Source organism: Rhodamnia argentea, chromosome 10, assembly GCF_020921035.1.
Source record: "Rhodamnia argentea isolate NSW1041297 chromosome 10, ASM2092103v1, whole genome shotgun sequence".
Classification (NCBI taxonomy): domain Eukaryota; kingdom Viridiplantae; phylum Streptophyta; class Magnoliopsida; order Myrtales; family Myrtaceae; genus Rhodamnia; species Rhodamnia argentea.
The window spans coordinates 18,012,038-18,032,670 of record NC_063159.1 but is presented as its reverse complement, the minus strand read 5'-3'; the positions used below and the strand labels follow the sequence as shown (position 1 = coordinate 18,032,670).

The following is a 20,633-nucleotide window of genomic DNA, read 5'->3' as shown; positions in this document are numbered from 1 at the left end:
GTTTTTTGGAGGAGCATTGGTCCCTGGCTGCCCCCACTATTGCTGCTCAGATTTATTGCAGGTCCATAGTGATATACGGGCAAATTCACGTCACTTCTGTCTTCTAATCAGTGACTTACTTGATGTAAGGGTCCGTCACTCGAATTCAACTCGCACCAGAAATGATGAGTGCCCGTACAAGCTTTGTCCAAGCGATGACGTCATAAATCGTGACACCATAGGTGGGATGTGGTCCAAACCCTCTCAAGTGGGTTTGTTGCATTGGGTATATCCAACCCCTTCTATTCATGTTTGAAGTGAACGTGGGCAATTGATAACTGTTTTTTTGGCTAAATGTTTAGAACAGGCGGTCGAAGACACATTGCTTGTGAGCTACCTTTCCTAGTTACAATATTCGTTCCCTACTCTATGCTCTTGTAATGCAATTGTAGTCTTCGAAATTCGAGCACATTCATCGATTCTACAACAAAGTTCGCGATGGAATGCCCGTGGCTACGATGGGTCATTACTAGACGGTCTGTTTATCGTGAGAACAATATTCGTTCTTTGCTAACTTCGTAGGTCATGCACAGGCTGGTTTAGAAATACATGCATATCGGCAACAATAGCTGAGATAAACAGGCTTTGCTTAAATTCAAGGCGCCAACATATCACGATTCACGAGAGTGATGAAGAAGCTCTCCATCATTTAATCATAGGAAAAATGACACAAATAATCTTTGAATTTTGACTTAATGTGTAATGTGATCCTTGAAATTTTAATTTGTTCAATGTGGTCTACGGACTTTAGCCGATGTGTGATATTATCAATTTATTCAATGTGGTCCATGAACTTCAATTTAGTTCCTGGATTACATGAAAATGCCCAATATTGTCATTCTATTTAATTAATAAAAATGATAACATTGAAAATTTTCAAATTTGCACATGTACCAAAAGTTTAAAACCAAATTGCACGGACTAAAAATTCAAAGACGATATTATACACTTGTCTAAAGTTCAAGGATCACATTGAATAAATAAAAAATTTAAGAATCACGTTCTACATTGAATCAAAGTTCAGGGATAATCTGTATCGTTATCCCTTTAATCACCAAAAAACTGAAGTCATTTAATGATTTGTAAAACTAAAAAAGATCAGGTCTTGATGAACGGTTTTGCCTACTTCGGGCTTCTGAAGCTCGGATGGATGCTACTGAGCCAGCCACACCAACCATTCTGAACTGTTGAAAGGCATTGATTCCGCACCTCACAGAAGAGTATAATCCTTTATGAGAAGTGACAATTGATTAAAAAAAGCAAAGATTTCGTGATGTTTCTTGCGCACCACACATTTTGGCCTCCCTGTAAAATCTTTCCTTCCATCTTCTACCTCTAAACAAAAAACCCCTTTTGACCAGCAGGCAAGAGAGAGAGAGACAGAGGCAGAATCTTTACTGAACCTGTCAATGGTCCCATTTGAGAGAGACAACTTAGGACTACCCACTTCTTCCAGGTACCGCTGTGGAAACAGACCAAGCACAAACTTTATGAGGATTTCAATGTAAGCGTGAAGAGATTTCAAGAGACGAAATCATCCTCACATGTCCGGAAACAGCATTGATAGCAACAAATGAAGCATCTTATGCCGATAGTACGAATCACGCGACACCGGCAGCCCAGTGCCAACCTGGTCCATCCATGAAATGGCTATAACGATCTAAATTGAGGACATCTAACCAAAGTCGTGAATTATATATCTTTCGGTAGGTCCCATCCCCCACGCGAGCCTTATCGTATCCAACTAAAAGTGGAAATTCTGGTCTTCAGCGCGCCAACGCAGAGGCATAGCATCTGTCGGGTTTGTCTGGTTACTAATCCATGATTGAAGCATGAGGAGACGCAGCTGCGATGTCTGCAAGTCAGTTCCTACAGCTTCTGTTAGAGAACATCATATAACTTGAAACCTAACAACTTGGGAACTAAAGAAAAGGAGGGAAAAATTAAGAAAAGTAAGCAAAAGAAGAGTTCAAACAAAGAATTACATACTATATAACAAGCCATCGAGGATACCCGAGTTTCTGGGCTGGTAATCCTTCAAGGTAAGGCAATATTACATGGATCTACACTTTTTCATACTGTCTTAGTTTGTGTCGATTTACTGATTCTTACAAGAAAGTTTTCTCCGCATACTCCCGATTGTCCTTAGCGCTTGTAAGACGATTCCACATTGCAACAACCGAACTTGTCCCATCATTTCAGGGCAAGACAAGTGGATTCATTTAGCATCTACACCATTGCCGCAGCATCACCGCTGATGAGGAAATTTGGCCTAACACAGCAATAGGCCCAAGACATGAACCGGAATGGGCACAAGCAGACACTAGACAGTCGGCCTTTTGATGCCATAACACCATATCTCCCAGGGTATCCCTGTGCAAATCTCTGGTGGGCAATAGCACATGACTCGGCTTAACAAGAGATAGCTACTCTTTCTAAGATATGAAAACAACAGCACATGAATGGAGCAGCACATATTTTGTCCCTTTCCAAGTTTTAGATTTAGAGCCGTGACAGATCTCCAATAAAGGTCGTTTTCGTCTGGCCAAGGGCAGGACCATCTCATAATTTCGTACAAGTACAGCAGCTTTTGTCCTAGCGTCAGAGAAATGAATTCACCGTTCAATGGCTATTCAAATGTCTCTCTCCATCTCCATCGTTTCAACACAACCAACCAAGTTATAAACATCGACACGCTGTAATCCAGTTCACTTGAACTAGGGCAATCTCTTGCAAGTATCAGCCGGAGTCTCCATTTCTGATTCTATGAGATTTCCATCTTCCACATGGTAAGCAGATGTCTTGTTCTTTTTACCATGAGCGGACTGTTCTCTCACTCCAGCAGAAAGTTCCCAACTCCAAGGATATCTTGCAATGACTCAAAACATAACAGTTGATGTGCACTGAGATACGAGACACCGTTGGTACATGCAAAAGAAACACACGGGGAAAAAAATGGCATGATGAGGAAATTTGGCCTAATTAATATGCAATACCATTACTTAGGGAAACAACAATATTTAACAGGACATTTCCACGAAAGTGGTTCCAAAGGCTCAAAATTTCCAGCATGTGTGAGCATTAGACAGCTACGTCCGATACTTCAATCTCATACCAAATGGATGGCGGAAGAGTAAATTTTACAGCTACCTACAACATTATTGGCAGGATCAAGAACAATAATAAAAATCTACTTATGCAAGTGCATAAGCCCTGAATAACAGATGGAGAAACTTTTTGTCTCGTATTAAAACATGCCTATTTCGGTGTTTCATTCTGCCAGAGCTCTCCAACTGTAATGGAAATATACAGACCTAGCTTAAGTAACAGCTGGAACTTGAAGTAGCTAAAGGAATAGAACCAAAGAATAGAAACGGTTGCATGTTAACCATGCCCTAATTAGCTCAAAAAACATCTCTCGAGACCAGTGCTATTACTTGACTAGACACCAGTTTCTCCAATACCAAAAATGGAACTTTAGTAGAAGATAAAACTCTGATTGAAATTGGACTAGAATTACTTCAAAATATGAAACTACATCAGAATAAGGCCCCATGTAACATGACATAATAGCTGTTCAATCTGTTGCTCTGAAGAAGATCTTAATCTATAATGAAGAAATGTCGAGATCAGATGGAAGGATTCAAGCAATACTAACAGCGACATTCCTAATCTATGCTACGGCAATGCAGAAGCTCTTTTTGGAGTTGCTTTTCTCTACAGTAGATTGCAGGCATGGAAGAAGCATATGCCTCGGCAGAGATCGGTTAATGCACCGAATGGTCATGATCATGTTTCGACCAATCGCATGTGAGCATCGGATCCTATACTTGTGGTGAAAAGGAGAGTACGCAGAGACAGACAAATGCAGGAAAGTATGAACTAAGAGCACCCAAGTATGATTTCAAGCGATGTGAAACTGCGGCGGTTTGAGCACAGTTAGAGCTGTCTCCTTTGCACGTTGACTTATCAAACTAGTCTTGGTATAGAGGGCAACTTCAGCTGGAGATCCAAGGTACTCGAAAGGTTTATTCCAACTCAAAAGGGAAAAGACGGCCCAAAATCGGACGAAGAGGAAGAACGAGTCTGATGCTTCATTCCGAACTAAAGCCCAGGCCAAGTTTGACCAGACCGACAAGAAAAAGATTGTGCCCCAAGTCAATTTTTCTTTTTGGCCGAAAGTAAAGATTCCATTCATATCTAGAAATTGAGATGATGTAGGAAGAGGTTCAAAACAAAATAAATTGTAAACAGTAAAGCAAAACCACAAAGCACAAATTGCTGCGATAAGCACATTTTCATTGCACGAGAACGGATCTATCTCAGCATCAAAACAAAACAACAATGACCAATCCTCGAATCTCGCATCGTCATTAGTGATAAGCGAGCACCGTAATTTAAAAGTGGCGTTTCTACTTTTGATGAGTAAGTGCAACTGATCAATTTAATGGGCTAGTCAAAATGTTGGAACCGCACTCTATGCCCCCTCTTGATTCATCTCCTTCAGTAATACAGTTAACTTAAGAATCCAAGATCAACCTGTGGCCCATCGGCGGTTGATTCTCCTAATGAAGTCACGCTTCGTAACGACGTATATTATCTTAATTTGAACAATATAAAGTGTCGTTATAGGAGTGGTGACAAAGTTTTCAAATAACCAGATGATATTTACTTGCTATTACTATGCCCCTACTGAAGTTCTCCATGAGATCGTAATACAAGCACCTTTATTCTTTTTCAACGGCCAAACATAAGCCTTAGATTTCGAAAATACCATAGAAATGCTCCAAATGTGAGAAGTATGCTCTGCACTCTCATGTATAACAGAACACCATATCGAAGAAGATCTCTCTCCTCTCTCTCTCATGGATTGCCCGGTTTAAAAGAGAGCAAGCACACAATTCACATTCTTTTTTTAAGGCGAAACACCGATGCAAATCGCAAATGATTAATATATCGAACAAGTTATATATATTGAAAAATAAGTAATTTCTGATGGGCCTTTATCCTATATGTGTGTGTGTCAATATTTTTCCCAAGTATTAAACACGGTGCATTCATTTTGTCGTTGACTTACACTATGCTATGTCGTTTGAAATATTTTGGTACGGGCGAGCTAGCGACCATGGGTCCTCTAGTCTTGTAGCTTTCGATGGAAGTAGAAGTTGAATCCAACGAGGACAGAGCAATTTCCTGCCAGCCTCAGCCTGTTATTTCTTCGCTTTTTGGCCGTGGACTATCAAGACTATGCACGCACTCCCCTCCCTCCCTCCCTCCCTCCCTCCCTCCCACCACGCCGAATCCCCTATAAGGAGGAAGAATGCAATCTCTTTTCTCTCGTCCCCAAAAGAGGGGAAAAAAGCAGGCGCCACCTTTTTTGTGGATTCGCATTTGCCACTATCCATTTTGCACTCACTCTTGGCATTGTAATCCAAATTGAATTGCGACAATTCGATATTCAAACTCGATCCGATGAGAAGGTTTTAGCGCTTGATATATCCGAGCCTAAACTCCTCGGAATTCAATCTTTCAAGTCGTAACTCTGACTTGAATAGGTATTCGATAAGCTCGAACTCGCCTCAATTATTGAATTAGATCGAGTCAAAGTTTAAGCTAAAATCAAACCGAGCTCAAATCATGCAAATGCACTACCTTTGACAGCAATAATGCCTTTTATTTTGCCTTGAATGACAGAGGACTTTTTGTTTGGTCGAAGAATGACTGAGGACTCGGGTCGGTGTCTCTTGATAATATCCTGTACATCTGTTACCATCAACATCCATGTCATGTTCTCCTGCATGAAGGCAATTGACCAATTAGAATCATAGAATTACAGACTTGGGGAGCTCCATTTTGCAGATACTGCAACTCACCAAACCAAGATATCTTATGTTGGGTTCACGAACCGCAATGAATTTTTCCAAGAAGGGCAACACATTGAGACATCATTTCTTCTTCAGCATCAAGATGCATAACCTGAAATTGTAAAATTAAGCAATACCGACAGACAGAGTCACTCAAAGTGACTGGATAGAAAATAAAAATACGAACAACAAGTCAATGAGCTGAGGGACTTCTTCCAAAGAGAAAAACCAGACTGAGGATTATTACGTTTGAGCTTAGGCAGTTTAAAAATCACCGCTGCAAGTCTGCAACCTACTATCCATATGGTTTGATAAAAATAAGAAACAGGCAGCATGCTTACCAGAGAGAGGTCTTCAAAGAGAACAGCATATGAAGCATTGTTCTTATTCACATTCTTAACAACATTAGTTCCCATTAGTATCCTTTGCAGCACCTAACTGAAAAACCGCAGCTCATTAAAAAAAGTTCTAGTTAGTATGACAATAAATCCCTATCATGAATATAAACCTCAAAAAATGATCTTCTCGTATTCGGGTCTTCAATTGTAGGGAACTACTGCAGAGCTCTCATTGTCTTGACCTGTGTCAAGTGGACACGCATAAGAATGATATCACCGTGCTTAAGGTACACGAGACTAGATTGGTGCCTGAAAGCAACATATGAAAAGCTAATCCAGGATCAGAATCCAAACATGAAATGGAAACCTTGAACAATGAACAAAATAAAACAACAAACTCCAAAAAGATTTTCGTACTGGATATTGTTCTGAAAAGAAACTCATTAGCAGCGGTTATACTTATGAAACAGGTGTAAGGTCACACAATATACGAATTCTATATGGAAGTATTAATGGTGACAGGGCTTGATATCTCCTCAATTATTGGCTTGCACATCATTTTTTCTAGCACCCATGATAACTTGAACTTTATTCATGCTAAAAGATAGCTCCAAGCCCTAACAAGCTCCTATAAATGTTACCACCAGGCAACACCTTTCTAAACAGAACTACAAGTCACCAAGATCCCAGTACAATCATTCTCCTTGCGTAAGAGACAAAATATGGCAATGCCATTAAGAATCAACTGTACTTACTGAACTAATGCACACCATGCCATCAATGTTTGAAGTGCGGAATCTGCAACATCCTATATTCTGAAAGATGGAGAGATATATACAAACCTGAAGCCAGGGAGACGGGATACCATAGTAAGTATACTCTTGTGGAATATCCTCGTTTCTAGCTAGTTGTTCCAATGTCTTAACACACTTTGGAAGACATCTCCAATATGCTTTGTTATTTGAGACTAGAGCCACGAGAAGGCTCATTGAAGAAGTTAACACACCTAGATCACGTTCATCTAAAAGGTGAGCCATCCGATCCGCCCTTCAGAAATCATGAGAGAAACTTCCAATAAGTAACCAAACATTCATTGTCGTTACAGAGTGACATCCATGCTAAGAATTTGAAAGTACCAGTCATCCACATCCACAACATCAGGATTATTTCGATACAGCCGCAAGAGACATAATGCTGCTTTTTTCCTCACAAGGGGTCTGCAGCTATAGAAATCTATACGTACACAATAAGTTAAAACCAAAAACCTAATGGAAAGTGGTTTAAAAAAAAAGAATCTGAAGGAAAAGTTAACATTAAAGATTAAAATCAAGATATTCTTACAAGTAACTTTTGCACATCAGGTGCCAGAGATTCAGCAAACTCTCTACCACCAATATTCCCCACCTCAGACGATGAAGAATAAAGATTATCACTAACCCAGAAAAATAAAGCTTCAGACAGAAGAAATATTCCAATGACAAGCGCATAGCCATACCATATTCAATGCCAAGCATTGGAAGTGGAAGGTCTCATTCTGACCAATGATATCATTGACGACAGTGTTTATAGCTAATCAGAGGAAATTGTGGTTTTCATTGAGTAAACATGCTATTACAATGTATCCAACCTGCAAAAATAGACAGCAAACTGACAAGTCACTTTTGTTCCTACTATTCATGTGAAATTAGAGGATAATTTCTTGAAAAATGAAGTAATTAACTCCATTTGTTTATATAAATTATGACACAAGAGATTGATGAAAAAAGTCCCAACTAGGCTGTAGTGGGTCCGTGTTCTATTTATACTATTAAGTTGTTCATTAAATGACGAGAATGCTACAGGATACAATGTCACTCTTTATACTATACATTACGAGTGCTCTCTTTACAGTATAGATATAAGAGAACACTAACCTCGCTGATCCTCTTACTAATATTCAGCCAACATAGAGGAAGAGAGATGTGTGAGCGATTAAGACTCACAGGCACGTGACATGCACACACAACCACACATCATTGTGAAACGCTGTCACAATGGAACACTCTTCTAAGATGAAAGGAGCATGTAGCAGCTCCAGGAATACTTGGAACCCTTTGTGCTAATTATCAAACCCTTAACTCCACTTAAAGGATCAGAAAAAGCATATCTTTTAAGCCTTTACTCTCTGAAGGATATTTTCAGGGACTTAACAACAAAACGAGGGAAGTTTTTTCTGGAAAGAAAGGATGTCCTGACCACCAAACAGTGACCCCACCCCTGTTGTCCGTTGCGCCCGCTCTGAATAAGCCCCCCTTGCCAGATTATTACATATGTAAGCATAAAAAGCTAATTCTTCAAGAATTTTAGATCAAGCTTCCGATTAACTTCGATTTTTTGCTAGCCCGGCTTGTATATGTTGCTTGCTCCGATCCCATTTATACAAAGTGGCACTGAATAACTCAATAGGGGTAGTTGCTTTGATGTAGAAGCATAACAATGCATTTATCACCTTATTAATATTGTCTTTTACCATCTTTTACCATATTTTACCAGAGATTGGAAAAATTCTTTCTGTCCATAGAAAATGGAATCGACCCCCACTGCAAATTGGTACTTATTGGGGATAGAATAGATCCGCTTCTCTTTGTTTCTACAAACCAAACTGTTCCAAGATTCTCTAGCTATATTTTATTCCTAAGAATGCTACAACATTCATTGCAGTGGAATTTCTAGGAGTTGTACAGCACTGCAACTTGATATATCTGGCCCACTTATCAATCCAATCATCAGAGCAATCATCATATGAGAAGCCAATAATTATGAGGATGGCTGCAAAACCATGACAGGGATCTTCTTGTCTTTGATTCCTAAACGGAACACCACTGAAGAAGATTCTACCAATTATCTAATGCTGGGATCTCTTAGTTATTCATATTCTAATAGATACTAACTAAGATTAAGTCAAGTTCTGACTTAGCTTAAATTTTAGTTTGAGGGATACTATAGATCTCTATTATTTTATTCGATACATTAGTAGCTTCAATCTTAGCGCAATCAAAATACTATCTCAACAGTTATCTTGATTTATTTATCCTAGAAGTCCAAGAATTTTGAGAGCAACCAACCCATTGTCATGATTTATCCAAGAAAGATCCTCATACTACCATTCTTGCTAGAGAGTTCAGCAAATACAACATTATAAAAGGATTAAGATGAAAAATTAGAACTTCACCTGCTTTTCAAGATATTTTGGTGCATTCCATGTGGCCAAAATCTACATCATAACCAAGCATATATATATACAGCATCTTCCAAACAGCATCTTCCAAACATACTTCGTCTTTTCCTAAGGCGTCAATCCCTGCCAAATCAACAAACTGAGCATTTAGTTTTTGCAATGACTGGCAAAATCTTGAAGAACGTTGGTGAATGACAACAATAACCCATGAGCTAATCAACCTAAAGTTCAAAGAATCCTATATACTGAGTATAAATATAGACTATAGTTGATAAGAATTATGATGTCAAATTGAGAAGCACAGGAAATGATCTCTCCAACGTACTTTCCAATCATCTTACTTTCATGCCAATGCTCGTTACCATTGTCAGATGAAATCTACATGAAAAGAAAGATAACCTCAAATCTGACTAGAATGTCCAATCTTCATGAAAGTGACATTGGTATGCAGCAAGAACCCCCATAAGTGCAATTGCACACAGACAAAACAACAGGCCTGAATTTGGATAAACATAGTAAATCCGCAATTTATCTTACTCCATACTCTTGAAAAAATAAAGCAGAACAAAGGAAGAAGTACAGGGGATGATTAGGAAATTGCTTTCTTTTCCTTCCCTCCAAGCAGAAAATCATCAATATGTCCTCTCACCCTACTATTTTTTTTTTTTTATGACCGAGGTTCCGCGCGGCCGGCGAGCTTCACTCAACACAGCGGTGAAGCACGACTAGTCCTCGGAAGGGGCTAGCGTAGGAGCCCACCACCACGACCCCCCACTTAAGACACCGGTGTCGAGGAGTTTTGAACCCAGGACCTCTCGTGAAAGGAACCGAACTCAAACCAACTTGGCCACCGATCGGTGGGTAACTCTCACCCTACTATTGATGGGCACAGCAGGAGAAAAACTCACTCTGAGTATTGTGATTTAGTAAATGCGCCTCTCATCCGTGTGCCGTAAGTGTATATATATTTTGCCGTAAAGAGAGCATTTATCAGAGTCTTCCATCTTTTCAGAAAATTAGACGAAGGAAGAGATTCTCTAGCAACAATTCCAAAGAAAGCTACTCTACAGGGCAATGCTACATTTCGTGTTGTCAAAGATCCTCAGATGAAAACTAACGACAGGACATTGCAATGGAATCCCCAATCTTCACCGACTCCCAATTAAACGCCCTCCACAAGTACTTGTCTAGGATTTGCACAACACTCAAAGAGCAAAAGAGCTCAAAATATCTCCAACTCCTAACCAAGATAAGAATGCATCAATTTTGTCAATCTCATCAGCAACCCACCAATAACAACCCCCCACCAACCCGGGTGCGTACACACACACACACACGAAAAAAAGAAAATATGATGGGAAAATCAGCGTCCACCATCTGTTATACACCCCAAAATCAGAGTTATCAAAACTCAGGAAAGCTTAAAATTCCACTTATTTTGATCAATTCCAATTTCTCTTCTGCAGTCTCCTCACGTATGATCTTTTGTTTTTCTATCATAAACACCCATAACTACTTTGTCAGAACTACTAAAGGAACAGCTGATTTACTCCTTAAGTTCCCTTAGGTCTACGGAATTCATATGCTTGCAAAATTATTCAAACTCCAAGGTATCTTCTCCTAGATGTTCCTTGAACTTCATCATTCCATAGTAATCTATACTCATCAAGACCACCCTTGATCAGGTTTCAAGCTATTCTTAGCTACATATGACAAGCTTTTGGTTGCGCTGACTTTGGAATCTGCTAAGCCAAAGCAGCATTGCCTGGCAGCAAAAAAGCTTCTGACAAAATCACAGTTGCCAATTGTACCGTAAACACCACGTGAAACTTGATTTTGCATGAGAGATGAAGGCTAAAGGACCTAATACTCTAAGACCAACATTATTCACATTCACATTCTTGAAGCAGAGTACCCAGGTAATATAGTATCAATGTAATTACATGACGGAGCCAGTGCTATTGGGGTATCCATTCTCTTCAGGCAACAAAAACATTCAACTGCCAGGACTGGATGAGACCACATTGTTATTGATCAGGTTCGATCCAGCATCCAGTTTAAAGCCATGCTCCACCTTTCCACCGTCTAAACCCAAGAGTTGTAAAGAAGTCACTACCTGTTCGTCTCGCTCCCCGTAAGTCCTCCAGAACAAGCAACCAAAACAGAGCTTCCGGCACATAGCTTTCTGCCAGGAATTCGATAAACTTGCAATGCAAAAATAATCTTTGTAATCAGCCAAGCCAAATAATCTATACAGCTCGTGGTCATCTGGGACCAAGTACTAAGGAGTAATCACGGCGTAGCAGCATTCATAGCTCACAATATCTCAAATGAACACGAGCATTGACAAAATCCCCCGCGAGAGCGCAGGGCAACTACAACCGCGCAACACTGAATTCCTTTTTCCCCTGTCTGACCCCAGAAGCGCTGGAAAAACCAACCAACGACGCAAAATTCGAACAAAATTCAAACTGCACGTCAAGCACTAGTATCAGTGGAAGAAACCCCAACCATTTCGTTCTTCAAGCCAGTGCGAATGTTGCCGAGAGCTCCTTGTCCACGCGAAGCCTCTCTTGCTCCTTGTTCTGGCAATTGCGAATGTCGCTGATGAACACCGAGAGACCTCTCATGCCCGATAAGGCCGACGGCGAGTGCAGGAAACGACTTTAAATTTCTTAATTTGCCGATTTATTAAGTGTACTTATTATATTAACGACCCTTTTTTTTTTTTTTTCCTTCTTTCATTTTCCACCTAATACTTCTGCTTTAACAGCTCTCTCTCTATATATTTTTTTATTCTCATTGTTATCTTTTTCTTTATTTTCGATTTCGTTTAAACATTATTGTCGTGACTGATTGAAAAATTAAGAAACCGGCAAAAACGACGTCGGATTCGCCAAAGTATTTGAGTATCAGCCGCGTCCCATTCAAACTAATCAGCACTCTTCTCTTTTGAGGTGCGCGCCTCGACTCATTTCCCCCCTGCCCACTCTCTCTCTCTCTCTCTCACAGACACATTCACGACGACGATCACTCGCTTTCTTCGCTTACTCAAATGGGCGAAACCTTTTGTTTTTTTTTTACTCCATCTTTGATCATTCTTCTTCTTATTTGTAGTGAGCAGTGCCGATTTAGTTGCTTGCGGTAGATTCTGGTGAGTGACGTTCCTCCTAATTTCAGTCATGAATTCGCATTAGATTTTCATTTCCGTGCATTTCAGTGATTTTTTGCTGCACATCGATGCTCATCATTGGAGATTGTAGTTCTTCTTCAGTTAGTTGATGCTGATCATGTTTTCTTCTGATTTGCAGTGCCGATTTAGTAGCTCGTGGTAGATTCCTCGTGAGTGACGTTCCTCCTTCTAATTTCAGTCATGAATTCACGTTAGGTTTTCATTTTCTTGCATTTCAGTGATTTTTTGATGCATGTTGATGCTCGTCATTGTAGATTGTAGTTCTTCTTCAGTTAGTTGATGCTATGTTATTGTCTGTCATGAATTAGCGTTAGGTTTCCATTTCCGTGCATTTCAATGATTTTTGCCACAAGTCGAGGCACTAATGATTGTAGATTGTAGTTATTCGTCGGTTAGTTGATGCCGATGATGTAATAGAAAGGCCCACTAACCACCCTATAAGCAAACCCACTTAGCCCATCTTTAATTCCTCTTTATCACATTTTCTTGTGAGCAAGAGAAGAGAAGCAGCAGCAGAAGCAATGAGGAAAAGAAGAAGGAGAACCGAGAGAGAGAAAGAAAGAGAGAGGGAGAGAGATATTTGTGCGCCTTCACCCCAAAACAGAATCGACGCCATTTTCGCAATGCCGGGTAAGCATTGAAGCCCTTACTTGTTTAAATTAGAGGAACTTTCGGATTTAAGACTCAATTTCATTTTTTGATAGAATCTGAGTTGCGCTGTCCGATTTGAAAGTCGTTTGATTACGTTTTTGTATGGAAATTAAACTTTAGGATGTTATGGACCCGTAGGATTTGACGGATTTTAATTTGACACTACGGTTTGCTCGGAACAAGATTTTCAATTGCAGTGCGCTACAATGCAAGGCAAACAGTGAACTTCGAGGCCTGATTTCGTTAGTTTCTATTTACCGACTGAGGTTTGCCATGTTGAGAATTTCGTAGTACGTTGAACAAGCTTCGTGTGAACAGTAAGATGGCTTGAAATGGAGTTCAATGGAGGAAGTTATTGCCTTAATGGTTTCGGTGTGCGAGCTGTCCATAGCAGACAATATTGAATTTTTGTTAGGGACAAGCTTTCGTTGGCGCGTAGTCGTCATTTTGTCGCTAAATAAGTGTAGTTTAGCTAAGTCATACATTAGGATGACTTGTTACTCGATTTGATCCATTTTTCTATATTAGATAGGGATTTGGATACGTCGATTCGAGTAACCCTCGTAGTTGGATTTTGGCTTTATCGGGTGAGTAGTACTTTTTTTTTTTGAGTTTGTCAACTCATGTTTCGAAAATGAAAAGAATACTAGATATGTTATGAAATAAGAAAAGAGCACATTTCTTGATAAACTGGATCGAACCTTTACTAAATTTTGTTGTTGACCGACAAAGCTTTAAAAGGTATTGTTTATAGTAGTTTTGAAAGGAAAATCGTTTGAAATGCCTTGAATAAATGCTTTGCGAAGGGAATATCTAAAAGCTATATGTACGGTTTATGAAATGTATTTTGTCGATAAATGTTATTGTGGAGTTTATTTGAATTGTTATGAGATGGTTCTAATTTTGGTTGAATTATTGGAGATTGTACTTTATGTGCTATACTCATAACACTATATTGAGAACCCATTGAGTGGGGGAGGTATGCATACTATCAAGACATCCTTCTAGGCCGCATCACCGGCTGATATAGGTGGTAGATCTAGCCAAGAAGGGTAAACTTAGCCGCCTTTGTCTTAGCATTAAACGTGACCATAGTTTGATATGGAGCATTCTAGTAGTCGATGGAGTGGACCATTGACTTTTGCTTTGATTGAGATTAATCAATGGATAGACCATTGATACTTGGTTTGGGATTACTCAATAGATTAATCATTGATTGTTAATCTATGATTGTAAGTTATTATTGTTGCTAATTCTATATGTAAAAGATTTGCTGGAAATATATTATTTTTATAAAGATACATATAGATTGTTCGATTCGCTTAGAAGAAATGTATTACTCACTGAGCCATGTTAGCTCACTCCTTTCATCTTACTTGATTTTCGGGTTCTTCAGTGACGTACAAGTAGGAGAGCACTCCGTTAGCGGGGGGACTTTTGATAGGAGATTTTTTTTGTATAAATTGTATGTATAGTTGATGAGCTTCTAAAGTAAATCTTTGGTGATTATGTGTATCTTTTTTTATGGTTTATAGAAAGCTTTGTTATTGTAATCGCAAGACTTTTTTATATATATGTGAACGTATATAAATTGTTATCGGGTTGCATTTTGAGGTTGCATCTTTTATAAGAAAGGTTGACCGTGTCATTGCCCATCCTTCGGGAATTGGGGTGTGACATTTGTTGGTATCATAGCGTAGGTTTTGATCTCTATGGGTATATATGAGATGTTGTGAGATAGTGTGATAGATTTTAATCCGTTAGGCTATGAGATACTAAGATGTACTCTTGCTCTTGGATTAGGTAATTATGAGCTTCGACTTAGATCCATCGCTTGTTTCTCTTAGAGATAGGGGCAAGAGAGCTATGGACTTCAATTCCAGAGATGTACCTCGAGGTTTTAGAGGCAAGCCTTTGACAAGACGACAAGATGATACAAGAGCATCCTCACAAGAAGCAAGGGAGCAGAGCCAACAGCTAAGGACTCAAAATGATGTATCCGGAGTTATTGCACTTGGAGTGATCGAGGTAACACTTTTGCCTAATTCAGAAAGGCGAAACCACTAACTTATGATGGGAAAACAGATCCTTTTGTGGCTGAACGTTGAATCGGGAAGATAGAGGGAATCTTTAGAGTTAAAGAGGTTCCCGAGGAGAAGAAGGTTGATTTTGCCACTAAATATCTAGAAGGTGAAGCTGAATATTGGTGAGAAGGCACCGGGTTAGCCCTTGGAGGCGGGAATGCAATTATTTCCTGGAAGGACTTTGTTGAGGCATTTGATACTCAATTCTTTCCGAAGCCGGTTGAGGTGAAGATGAGGAGTGATTTCGCTCATATATCTCAAGGTGATTCTACGGTATTGGAGTATACGGGCCGCTTCAATCAATTTAGCAGATTTGCGGAGCAATTTGTTGCTAGTGAAGAGGATAAGGTTGAACATTTTTAGAGAAGGCTCTGACCCGAGATTCGTTTCATACTTATGCCTCTTGCACTCACAACTTACAAAGACGTGCTGGAACGTGCGATGAGGGTTGAACAAGGGGCTTTGGAATGAGGGATACAAGGTGATTCTCAACCTAAGAGGCCCAAATTCACCGATTCTTAAAAAGGTCATACAAGTGGCAGCATAAAGCGAAGATGCATTCATCGACCAGGAAAGGGTAAAAACATCACTATTCAAGGCCCTTGGTAGCGGAAAACATCACAATGGTCAATGCTAGTGGAAGACGGGAGTTTGCTTCTTATGTGGCAAGATGAGATATTTGCGGCAAAATTTTCCTATGCAGATGGATACTTCAATGGATTGCCGATCTTGTTTTATATGTGGACAACCTGGATATTTGGTTTGTGCTTGTCCTATAAGAAAGGATGCGTCCTTTATTGGTAGGTCCCAGGATAATCAACGAAGGCATATGACAACTAGGAAAGTTTTTGTTATGACTGAAGTTGATGTTGTAGCATCTAACATAGTAGTTGCTGGTAATATTTCTATTGCCTTTCGATATGCTTATGCATTATTTGATCATGGTGTTTCTCATTCTTTTATTTCGGCTGAATTTGCAAACAAAATGGATACGTTGCCCGAGCCTCTTGTTTGTGAATTATGTGTTGATTCTCCTACCGGAGATTTCTTGATTGCGGATCGTGTGTTCAAGAGATGTATGCTTCATATTGATAATGTTGAAATACCCGTGGATCCGGTGGTGTTAAATATAAGAGATTTCGATGTTATTCTTGGGATGGATTGGTTATGGGCTTATCATGCTACTGTTGATTGTTACTCCAAAAGAGTTATCTTTCGACTTCCAAATTAGCCAGAATTCTCTTTTTTAGGAAGATGTAAAAGTTCTTTTTCAAGGTTGATTTTAGCCTTGCAAGTGAGAAAATTCTTGAGAAAGGGTTATTGTGGCTATCTGGAATATGTAAAAGACATTAGTAAGGAAGTTGTGAAGCTAGAAGATTTTCCGATTGTTAGAGAATTTCCAGATGTGTTTCCCGATGATTTAACCGGTTTACCTCTTGATAGAGAGATTGAATTTTGCATTGAATTACCGCCCGGTACCACACCTATCTCTAAGACTCCTTATCGGATGGCACCCGCTAAATTAAAAGAGTTGAAGTTGCGGCTACATGAGCTTTTGAATAAGGGTTTCATTAGACCCGGTATCTCACCTTAGGGAGCTCCTGTTCTATTTCCGAAGGAAAAGAATGGTAGCATGCGGCTTTGCTTAGACTACTGAGAACTTAATAATGTGATGGTCAAGAATAAATATCCTTTACCTTAAATTGATGATTTATTTGATCGGCTTCAGAGAGCTCAGGTGTTTTCTAAGATTGATCTTTGTTTTGGGTATCATCAACTGAAAAGAAAAGTAGATTATATGCCTAAATTTGCTTTCAGAATAAGGTATGGCCACTGTGAATTTCTTATTATGCCTTTTGAATTGACAAATGCACCAGTTGCTTTCATGGATTTGATAAACATGGTGTTTAGGTAGTATCTTGACAGATTTATTGTAGTATTTATTGATGATATTTTGGTGTATTCGTGGAGTTTGGAGGAATATGAGCAGCACTTGAGGATTGTTCTGCAGACTTTGAGCAAGAAAAAGTATATGCTAAATTTAGTAAATGTGACTTTTGGCTTGTTCATATACGCTTCTTGGGCCATGTGATCTCGAAAGAAGGTATCTCCGTTGACCCAAAGAAAGTTGAAGCGGTTGTTCAGTGGAGTCGTCCTACAAATGTTACTAAAGTGAGAAGTTTTCTTGGGTTAATTGATTATTATAAACAATTTGTGGAGGGGTTTTCCAAAATTGCTAGTCCGCTTACTCGCTCAACTCAGCAAGGAGTCAAGTTCGTATGGTCAGATCGGTGTGAATGTAGTTTTTAAGAGTTGAAGAGGTGATTAGTGACGGCTCCTATATTGACCTTGCCTTCAGGAACCGGTGGCTTCACTATCTATTGTGATGCATCTAAAGAAGGTTTTGGTTGCGTTCGTGTACAAGATGGTAAAGTTATTGCTTATGCCTCTAAACAGTTAAAAGCACATGAAAAGAACTATCTCACTCATGATTTGGAGTTAGTGGCTATTGTGTTTGCCTTGAAAATATGGCGACACTATTTATATGGTGAAAAATGTGAAGTTTTTATAGATCACAAGAGCTTGAAGTATATCTTTACTCAGAAAGAGTTGAATATGAGGCAGATGAGGTGGTTAGAACTTCTAAAAGATTATGAATTGTCCATCAATTACCATCTAGGTAAGGCTAATTTAATAGCCGATGCTCTGAGTCATAAACCATCGGGGAACATGGCAGTATTGCTTACTTCTCAACAGCCTATTCTCGAGGATATGAGGAAATTATAACTGGAGGTGTTGATGCATCGGCTTAGTGCTCGGTTGGCTAATCTTCAAGTGTAGTTAACGTTGATTGATTTAATCAAGACTAAACAGAATGATGATCATCGGTTGGGAAAAATCAGAGAAAGCGTAGAAGCTAGGGGACAACCAGATTTTAGTATCCATATGGATGGATCATTGAGATTCCATGGTCGGCTATGAGTTGCCGATGATACAGGATTAAAAAAAGAGATAATGCAGGAGGCTCACACTACTAAATACTCGATTCATCCGGAAAGCACTAAGATGTATAGGAATTTGAGAAGAAATTTCTGGTGGATCAACATGAAGAAAGATATTGTGAAATTTATCGATCAATGCATGGTCCGTTAGCAAGCAAAGATTGAGCATCAGAAACTAGGTGGTCGGCTACATTCACTCGAGATACCTAAATGGAAATGGGAGCATATCACCATGGACTTCATTGTCGATTTACCGAGGGCGCCTACTGGTAAGAACACTAAATGGGTAATTGTCGAACGATTAACTAAGTCGGTACACTTCTTGTCATATTGACTTGGCCTTTCAATGGAAGACATGGTGAAGCGGTACGTGAATGAAATAGTCAAGCTATATGGGGTTTCGGTGAGCATCGTTTCCAATAGAGATCCTAGGTTTGTATCCAACTTTTGAAAGAGTTTACAAAGGGTGCTGAGTACCAAACTTAACTTTAATACGGTTTTTCATACTCAGACAGATGGATAATCAAATAAAACGATCTAGATACTAGAGGATATGTTGAGATCTTGCATTATTGACTTTGGTGGTTTGTGGGATGAACATCTACATCCGGCAGAGTTTTCTTATGATAACGATTATCATTCCAGTATAAAGACGGCTCCTTTTGAAGCCTTATATGGTCGAAAATGCAGAAGTCCTATTTGTTGGGACGATGTTGGCGATAAAAGACTAACCGACTCTAAGTTCATACAACGATCGGAGGAGAAAGTCGGATCGATCCGAGAGCATTTGAAAGCTGTTCAAAGCCATCGGAAAAGTTATGCAGATCTCAAAAGACGCAGTATAGAGTTTAATGCGGGAGATCATGTACTCATGAAGGTGTCACATATGAAGGGAATTATGCAATTTGGCACTCGTGGGAAGTTGAGTCCAAGATATGTGAGACTATTCTTAATATTAGAGAAGATTGACGAAGTTGCTTATAAACTGGCCTTGCCATAAGCATTATTCGAGGTGCATAACGTGCTCCATGTATCCTTATTGCAAAAATATGTACCGAATCTTGAACATGTATTGGATTTCACTTCGTTGAAGTTAAATGAAAACTTGACATATGAGGAGCAGCCTATCTGGATCGTTGATAGGAAAGATCAAGTGTTACGATGGCGGACTATATCTTATGTAAAGGTTCAATGGTAAAACCACACAGAAAGATAGGCTACTTAGGAACTGGAGGAGGAGGCAAGACGTAAGTATCCTTACCTGTTTGATGATTAAGGTACGTCTAAATTCAAGAATGAAATTTTTTTAAGGAAGGTAGATTGTAATAGAAAGGTCCACTAACCAGCCCATATGCAAACCCACTTAGCCCATCTTTAATTCCTCTTATCGGATTTTCTTGTGAACAAGAGAAGAGAAGTAGCAACAAAGGCAACGAGGAAAAGAAGAAAGAGAACCAAGAGAGAGAAAGAAAGAGAGGGAGAGAGAAATCTTTGTGCGCCTTCACCCCAAAATAGAATCGATGCCATTTTCGCAACGCCAAGTAAGAATTGAAGCCCTTACTTGTTTAAATTAGAGGAACTTTCGGATTTAGGGCTCAATTTCATTTTTTGATAGAATCTGAGTTGCGCTATCCGATTTGAAGGTCGTTTGATTACGTTTTTGTATGGAAATTAAACTTTAGGATGTTATGGACCCGTAGTATTCGCCGGATCTTAATTTGACACTACGGTTTGCTCGGAACAGGATTTTCAATTTTGGTGCGCTACGGTACAACCCAACGGTGAACTTCAAGGCCTGATTTCATTAGTTTCTATTTACCGGCTGAGGTTTTCCATGTTGAGACTTTCGTAATACGTTGGACAAGCTTCGCGTGGACAGCAAGATGGCTTGAAACGGAGATCGATGGAGGAAGTTATGGCCTTAATGGTTTCGGCACGCGAGCTGTCCATAGTAGACAACATTGAATTTCTGTTAGGGACAATCTTCCGTTGGCACGTAGTCGTCGTTTTGTTGCTAAATAAGTGTAGTTTAGCTGAGTCCTACGTTAGGATGACTTGTTACTTGATTTGATCCATTTTTCTATATTGACTAGGCATTCGGATGCGTCGGTTCAAGTAACCTTCGTAGTTGAATTTTGACTTTATCAAGTGAATAGTACTTTTCTTCTTTGAGTTTGTAAACTCGTGTTTCAAAAATGAAAAGAATACTAGATACGTTATGAAATAAGACGAGCATATTTCTTGT

General features: G+C 39.4%; 1 long non-coding RNA gene and 1 pseudogene across 2 annotated transcripts; both read right to left on the bottom strand.

Moving 5' to 3' along the window:
• Positions 1-5,674: 5,674 nt before the first annotated feature.
• Positions 5,675-7,218, bottom strand: LOC115752330 (annotated as a pseudogene).
• A 228-nt stretch (positions 7,219-7,446) lies between these two features.
• On the bottom strand, positions 7,447-12,143 carry LOC125312560. 2 transcript variants are annotated; one of them, XR_007196725.1, is made up of 5 exons: positions 11,970-12,143; positions 9,453-9,581; positions 7,737-7,868; positions 7,583-7,645; positions 7,447-7,474 (listed from the first exon to the last, which is right to left on the bottom strand). It is a non-coding gene; the product is annotated as an uncharacterized LOC125312560 (long non-coding RNA). The 2 variants fall into 2 exon arrangements; XR_007196726.1 differs by lacking the exon at positions 11,970-12,143 and adding an exon at positions 9,858-10,045.
• Between the last annotated feature and the right edge of the window lie 8,490 nt (positions 12,144-20,633).